Below are 6,000 nucleotides of genomic sequence, written 5' to 3' on the forward strand. Positions count from 1 at the left end.
TTAGACTCCTCCTCTCTGGCCTATCTAATGGGTCACCAAGTCTTGTCATTTTTTAGAATGATAAACAACATTTGTTGAGCGCTTTCTCAGTGTTTGACACCACCCTAAGTGCATTGCATGCAATATCAAACTTAACTTTGACATCAACCCTGTGAGGCTGATAACATTCCTTATTCTCCTCAGGGCATAGATAGGAACATGGAGGCATAAGAAGATCAAATTACTTGCTCAAGTTCACATAGAATAGGGACGGCAGGGTCAGGGTTCAAACCCAGAGCCTGTGCTCTTAGCCACTGTGCCTACACTGCCCACATTCTGTCTCCTTCGTGCCTATAGAGTCCACCAACCTCTGTCCATCCCCACCATGAGCTCAGACTCCCCTCGTCTCTTTTTTTTCTTTTTCTTTTTCTTTTTTTTTTTTTTTTTGTGGTACGCGGGCCTCTCCCGTTGCCGAGCACAGGCTCCGGACGCGCAGGTTCAGCGGCCATGGCTCACGGGAGCAGCCGCTCCGCGGCATGTGGGATCTTCCTGGACCGGGCCGTGAACCCGTGTCCCCTGCATAGGCAGGCGGACTCCCAACCACTGCGCCACCAGGGAAGCCCTCTCCTTGTCTCTTGCTGAAATCACTGCCCCAGCCTCCTGAACTTGTCCCTCTCTCTCAGTCTGGCCCATTTCCAATCTGTCCTTCATGCTGCCACCATAGTGATTGTTTTGAATTTCCATCACAGTTATCCCCCATCCCAGCCCTGCTCGATGCCTTCAATGGACTCTCAGTGCCTCCCTGATGTCGCCCTAACTCCTTAATGTGTATGTGCCTCCTGTGTGTTCTGCCCCCGTGCTTGAAATGATAGTGAAAATATCCGTGAACTTGATAATGATGAGAACTGACATTTACTGAGCATATGCAAAGTGCCAAATGCGTTATGGGGATCATCTCGTTGGATCCTCTCAACAGCTCTAATTGGAGCTGGATCGGCTTCAGACAGGGGCAGTGTGACTCCCGGCCCTCGACTTTTAACCGCATCGTCCTGCTTGCCCTGCTTTCTGCACCCCGGGTGTACCGAGCAACTTGCAGTCTCCCCAGGGGCTGTGTGTTATCTCACATCTGGACCTCTACCCTGAGCCTCCCCACTGCCTAGCGCTGTGCCTGGCACATGAAGACGTTTGTTGAGTGAATGGAAGAACTTCACAGAAGATGTCATACTGTTCAGAATCCACTGGGGCCACTAACGTATCAGAGGGGGAAACAAGCCCAGTAACACAAGACAAAGCCAAAAGAGAAACCAGGGATGGGGAGGATTACCGAGGGAGGATGAGTAAAACCAGAGGTGGGAGAGGACAGGACTTGAGAGCCAAGATGGGCAACTGATTTTGTCTCTAACCTGAGAGGTAACGCTGGGAATACACAGCTAGGTGACCAGTGGGGTCAGGAATCAAAGTGGCAGAGGCTCTGAATTCCACAAACCAGGGATGGAGGATGCTGTGTAATTCCTGGAGACAGTAAGGCAGCTCTGTTGACACTGAGGACTTGATACCTTCCCACCAACTGACTGAGCTACAGGGGTCACCTTCTTCTGGCTGTGGAAGTACCAAGTTAGATACTGGATAAGGCTGTTAAAACAGGCTGGTGAAAAGCCTTGCCAAAGAGCTTGCGATTTTATTGTATAATCTACGGAGAGCCACTGGAAGGCAATTTGAAGCACACAAGTTCTCCCCAGCCTGCTGGGAAGTTTAGATTAGTACCTAATCACAGCAGCCATGGCAGAGCTTCCAGAAGCCCAAGTCAAGCAAAGCAGATGAAATTGAAATCCTCTCCTAGCAAAAGCAGTTTCTCATTACTTCTTCATTCCTCAAACACACGCGAGGGAGACTCAGAATTTGTAAAGGGAAGTAAACCTGGGAAGCAGTGTTTAGTTCTCTATTAACCCAGCTCACTCTTCACCGGAGCTGGAACTAGCAGATTTTCTCTTCCATCCAGGCAGGGCGATTCACTTAGGGGGATGAGCATGGAAAACCTGACCTGGAGTGACGTTGGGCCCAGCAAGGCTGTGTTTCCATTGTGTGCCTCTGATTGCTGAATGGAGTTATTAGCTCCACTAAGAATGTCATCTAAATATAAATCTCCTGTCTGACTAATAGATAAATGCTCCTTTTTGCCTTGATTTTCCAAACAACCTATATCCGGTGTCTGGACATAATGGCAAAGCTAGACCTGGACTCACACCACAAAAGGGAAAAGAAATGTACGTGATCACGAGCTAATTTAAATGTAGCAGGAGACATGTGGGTGTTTCCTTTTAGCTAACCTTTTCTCTCCCATGCCCCACCCCACCCCGGTGCTTTTGCAAAAACTTTCTGAGAGCTCCTGGGAGATTTCATCCAGCCTGACTGCAATGAGAGACTGTGAAATAAGGACCGAATTGGTTAATTCTAATATTGCACCATTAAGGGAAATGATTTCTTTTCCATGGAGCCAAATTGGATTAATTCTATGCATGCAGAGTATACTTAACAAATGGCATAATTCAAAGGTGCAGAGCTGGGTCATGGACAATTTGCTTCTTTGTTTTTCAACTGACAAGGCGTTTGCCATTTACACTCCGAATTAAATGTGCTGGGTTTGAACATTCTAGTGGTCGTTGCTGTTGGTCGACGGGCTCTGATGCGTTTATTTTTTTCCCCTAGATTATATACGTAATGCTACAGATTACCACTGGTGGAGTTAAAACACAGCCAGAAGAGAGAGTTCACTGTTCACTGGTTGCATTTAGTGCCTGATCAGAATACAGAGTGCCATCAATCCAATTTACCCCTTGATTATCAGCCTGCTCTGTGTAATTAAGGGATGAGGCCTGGCTTGCTGCCCTTTCTTCACCCAGTAAGGACTGGTCTGAAGCATTGAGTTCTGAAGGCAGAGTTGGCCTCGTGGTGACATCCCCAACGGCACCTATTGGGCAGGTGACAAAGATGGGGGAAGGCTCCGTGCCCTCCGCACTTACAGGGAGCAGCATGCCGTGGGGGTGGGGGACGTGATAAGGCTCTGTTAAAGCTTTCATTAGGTGAGAGATGACAGAGAGACAGCAATCTTAAGTTTCTTCCTCTTATACCTGCAGGCTGAGCCCTGACAAAGTCATAAAGAACGTCCTGGCATTCCCCTTCCCCCGCAACACACACCTTCTTTCGCTCCTTCTACAGCGACACTGGGAGGTGTAACTGCATCTCTGGTCTTGCGAGAGGTCCTGGTCTGATGGAAGGGCAGATAGAGCCACAGCCTGCCGCTGTCGGCGTCCGTGGTTGCCACTGTGGAATTGTGTCGTGATTGACAAAAATTTGCCAAAGACAGCATTTGAGGATGTACAGTTTCTTTAATGCCAAAGGCCATGGTTTCAGAAATAACGCAGAGTGCTCCTGGGTGGAGGGACAGACAGCTACCCAGGTCTTCCTGATGCCCCTGTGGACTTATAGCTGAAGATCAATCACCTGCCCCAAAGCAAGGATTTGGCCAGATGTGAGAAGTTTCTTCTGCTATTCTTATGGGGACTTTTGGACTCTCTTATTCACCCCCTGTCCCCACAGCTAGGTTTCTGGCTATGTGTCTGCTCACTCATCAGATGCAAATATCTTCTGACAAAAAACCTCCAATATATTTACTGCGAGATGCAGGGAAACCATTTCCTAGGAGCATTCCTCAGCAAGCTCAGGCTTCAGCCTGTCTGAGGTCCACTTTGGCTAGAAATAAATATTTACAAAGGTCTTAGGAAGTGTTTCTCTGAGAGAATCTGGGAAGGCTTCATAGAGGAGGCATCATCTGACCTGAGTTTTGTTGCAAGAAGAGGAGTTTTCTAGGTAGACTTTGGAAGGAAGGAGCATCCCTGGCAAGGGAACCAGCACATACAAAGGAGAGGAGGCACAAAAGTATGCCTTTGGGATAACTGAAGTTTGGCATGGTGGAGAAGAAGCTGAGCTGGACAGGGGGGTTTCTGTCCCAATGTGGGTGGCCTCAGGTCCAAGGCATATGGGGATTTCAGCAGTTTGGGGTGGGAGGAAGGAAGCTGGGAAGGGCAAGACCTTTACTGAGAGGTACTAACTCAGCTCCAGAGGTCAGAACACGTGGCTCTCCAGGCTCAGTGTGGCTCAGGCTGTGCTGCAGTGAGTGGAGGGTTTGCATGTTTGAGCACACTGGTCCACGTGTGTTCCGTGCATGGGCAGGTTTCATTCCACGTATTAACCTAATATCTGAATGTTGGACTCTTTTTGACAAAATTATACATGTGGTAGGATATTTAGAAAATACAGTGAAACAGATGTGTGAATTGCCTATAACCCCATCAACTGAAGGTAACTACGGTTAATCTTTGGGGGTCTGTTGTTTATATACACATGTTTTCTGAACAAATATAGGATCGCATAGTATGGATCATTTTATTTTATTTATTTATTTTTAAAACATCTTTATTGGAGTATAATTGCTTTACAACGGTGTGTTAGTTTCTGTTTATAACAAAGTGAATCAGCTATATATATACATATATTCCCATTTCTCCTCCCTCTTGTGTCTTCCTCCCATCCTCCCTGTCCCAACGCTCCAGTTGGACACAAAGCACCGAGCTGATCTCCCTGTGCCATGTGGCTGCTTCCCACTAGCTGTCTATTTTACATTTGGTAGCGTATATATGTCCATGCCACTCTCTCACTTCGTCCCAGCTTACCCTTCCCCTCCCTGTGTCCTCAAGTCCATTCTCTACATCTGCGTCTTTATTCCTGTCCTGATCCTAGGTTCTTCAGAACCATTTTTTTTTTTTAGATTCCATATATATGTGTTAGCATATGGTATTAGTTTTTCTCCTTCAGACTTACTTCACTCTGTATGACAGTCTCTAGGTCCATCCACCGCACTGCAAATTACTCAATTTCGTTTCTTTTTATGGCTAATATTCCATTGTATATATGTGCCACACCTTCTTTATCCACGCATCTGTCAATGGACACTTAGGTTGCTTCCATATCCTGGCTATTGTAAATAGTGCTGCAATGAACCTTGTGATACATGACTCTTTTTGAATTATGGTTTTCTCAGAGTATATGAGCAGTGGTGGGATTGCTGGGTCATATGGTAGTTCTGTTTTTAGTTCTTTAAGGAACCTCCATACTCTTCTCCATAGTGGCTGTATCGATTTACATTCCCACCAACAGTGCAAGAGGATTCCCTTTTTTCCACACCCTCTCCAGCATTTATTGTTTGTAGATTTTTTGATGATGGCCATTCTGACTGGTGTGAGGTGATACCTCGTTGTAGTTTTGATTTGCATTTCTCTAATGATTAGTGATGTTGAAAATTCTTTCATGTGTTTGTTGGCAATCTTTATGTCTTCTTTGGAGAAATGTCTATTTAGGTCTTCTGCCCATTTTTGAATTGGGTTGTTTGTTTTTTTGATATTGAGTTGCATGTGCTGCTTGTATATTTTGGAGATTAATCCTTTGTCAGTTGCTTCATTAGCAACTATTTTCTGCCATTCTGAGGGTTGTCTTTTTGTCTTGTTTATGGTTTCCTTGGCTGTGCAAAAGCTTTGAAGTTTCATTAGGTCCCATTTGTTTATTTTTATTTCCATTTCTCTAGGAGGTGGGTCAAAAGGATCTTGCTATGATTTATGTCATAGAGTGTTCTGCCTACGTTTTTCTTCTCTAAAAGTTTTATAGTGTCTGGCCTTACATTTAGGTCTTTAATCCATTTTGAGTTTATTTTTGTGTATAGTGTTAGGGAGTGTTCTAATTTCATTCTTTTAAGTGTAGCTGCCCAGTTTTCCCAGCACCCCTTATTAAAGAGGCTGTCTTTTCTCCATTGTATATTCTTGCCTCCTTTATCAAAGATAAGGTGACCATAAGTGCGTGGGTTTATCTCTGGGCTTTCTATCCTATTCCATTGATCTATATTTCTGTTTTTGTGCCAGTACCATACTGTCTTGATTACTGTAGCTTTGTAATATAATCTGAAGTCAGGGA

At 45.4% G+C, this 6,000-nt stretch overlaps 1 pseudogene; it reads right to left on the reverse strand.

Annotated features, from left to right (window-relative positions):
* The window catches only part of LOC136119077 (mevalonate kinase-like), a 53,178-nt pseudogene extending 49,796 nt beyond the window's left edge, over positions 1-3,382 (reverse strand).
* Positions 3,383-6,000: the final 2,618 nt, after the last annotated feature.

Source organism: Phocoena phocoena, chromosome 1, assembly GCF_963924675.1.
Source record: "Phocoena phocoena chromosome 1, mPhoPho1.1, whole genome shotgun sequence".
NCBI classification, from domain to species: domain Eukaryota; kingdom Metazoa; phylum Chordata; class Mammalia; order Artiodactyla; family Phocoenidae; genus Phocoena; species Phocoena phocoena.